A 2,431-nucleotide genomic window follows, 5' to 3' on the forward strand; every position below is an offset into this window, starting at 1 on the left:
TTCATGTTTTGGAATCTGATGCTGGGAGGTAGTGAGGCCCACTAGGCAGATTGGATCATGGCGGTGGCATCATGGAAGTCACTCTTATGAATAGATTAATGATGTCTTATGAGACTAGTAAGTTCTAGTTCTCATGAGAAAGGGTTAATTTCTGTAAGAGATGGTTGCTATCAAAGAGAAAGCGCTCTCTCTCTATCTCTCTCTCGCTCTCCACATGCTGCAGCCAACCTCTGTGCATCCCTTGGCCCTGCAATAGACCTATTCCTTTGGAATTTCCAGTAATCAGAATCTTGAATTTTGCAAATAAACTTATATTCTCTTAAATTCACCCAATCTTGGGGGTTTCTATTAGCCATGACATAATGGCATAAGGCATTATCCATCGAGCAAGGGCCCATATGGATTTATTTCCCTGTCCCTTGTGTCCATATTATTAGTAGCTAAGATAATTGTCAGAGACCTTTAGCACCAAGATCGTTAGGGTTACTAACTTAAATCTTTATTTATATTAATAAATAGCTATTAAGATTTATATTAATCAATCCTTTTAATATTTCTTTTTTTTTAAGAGAGAGATTTTTTTTGCTATAGGACATATGTGTTTGTTGGAGAGACAGAGAGAGATGAAGAGAGAGAGAATGGGAAATCACTCCCCTAAGGGGGGATGGTCATGCTGCAATTCCTTCTCCTCCAGTCTTCTTTTGGACATTCAAGTCTCTGAGTCTGGGACTTAAACTGTGGTCAGCCATGTGTGAGTCTGGTACCTTAACCATTATGCCACATGCTGGCCCCTCTTTTAACATTTCTAATAACCCAGTGGGGTTAACACTATTATTCCCTGTATTATGGATGATGAAATGGAAGTACAAGAGAGTTTTTGTAATTCATCCACGGACTCATAGTTAATCAGTAGTAAAGAAGATACAGCAGACCTTAAGACCAGGCAGGCAAGCCAGCTCTACCTTCCTCTGCAGTCTTGGGTCAACTCAAGCCCTCTATTCCTGAGGAAGGAAATGGAACAGAGTTGGTCTTATCTCTAACATAGCACTAGCCTGAGCAGATCTTCCTTTATGTGAGAATTTTTTCTTTCTTTTTTTTTTTTTTGATCAGACATACTTGTCTTTTGTTGACAAGAACCCTCAGATTCAAACTAAACTTGTGGAGGGCTGGCAGTTGGCATAGTGGTTAAGGCACTGGACTTCCACGTGGCCGACAGTGGTTTGAGTCTCAAGACCTGGTGGCTTGAAACATGCCGGGCGAGTGTGTGTGCATACCCAAAATCCCAGAGGAGAATGGAGGATTGTGGCATGGCCACACCCCTGGGGGGTGATTTCTTACTTTCTCTCTGTCTCTCTGGAAGCACACATATGCTATAGCATAAACTTCTTTTAAAAAAAGGGAGGGTATAGCAATTCTTGATTTTAGAGTCTGTACTCAACTTCTTCTCTGGTGTATTTCCCATTGATCATCATTTCAAAGAATAATTATTTGTCAAGAACTTTCCAAAGTCATATTATGACTGATAAAACTTTGAGAAAACTACCTTTCATCTAACATTGGTCATCCTAAAATCTCATGCTTTTACCCCAGTAACATGATCAAATTATTATTTTTTCCTTTTTCTGATCCTAAGTAATGTCCGTGTCTTCTTAGAATAGGTCATCATTTCCATCAATTTTGCTTAAGGATACTAGCAAATCTGGACCTTTTCATGAGGCAATGTCAGGTATTCAAAAATAAAGAGTAGGTCTCAGTGCCTTAGGCCATCCGTGCTGCAGGTTCTCAGATGTAAGGCTATTTCTCAAGATTGTTCTGCCCCTAGAACATTCATCTTAAAGGAATATCAAAGGTCTACATAAGGATAAATGCCACCTGCTGGCCCTGCCACCGGGCAACTTTCCAGATGCTTTTAAACTGGAGGATGGGTGGAAAGATGTCTTGGGAAAAAGGGTATATAGATGTACAAACAGAGAGGACTCTGGGAATGAGGAGGTTTGTATATCACATGAATTCTCATTGAAAGGATATGGCTTCATAGGAGGCTTTAATAATCAGGCAGGCACCAGCAGGTGGCATGGCAGTTAAGGGTGCTGGAATTCCCATATGGCCGACTGCGGTTCAAGTCCCAGAACTGGCAGCTTGCTTTCTCACTCTCCCTCCCTCCCTCTCTCTTTCTCTAGCAAAACTCAGATAATAATAATAATAAAAATAAATAAATAAAATACATAATTCTTCAAAAAAAAAAATTAGGCAGACCAGGCCAGCCACCCGGGGAAGTCAGTCAGCTATTTTCCTTTTTCTCATTTATTTATTAATTTTTACATTTTCCCACAAACATTTACTTTACATATTAAAAATTTTTGCTCATACTCCATAGTTCTTGACAGTTAATAAACAACTTTAAAATATCAGAATACTGAATTTTAAAGAT

The sequence above is a fragment of the Tupaia chinensis genome, unplaced genomic scaffold, assembly GCF_000334495.1.
Source record: "Tupaia chinensis unplaced genomic scaffold, TupChi_1.0 Scaffold000271_1, whole genome shotgun sequence".
In the NCBI taxonomy this organism is placed as follows: Eukaryota; Metazoa; Chordata; class Mammalia; order Scandentia; family Tupaiidae; genus Tupaia; species Tupaia belangeri.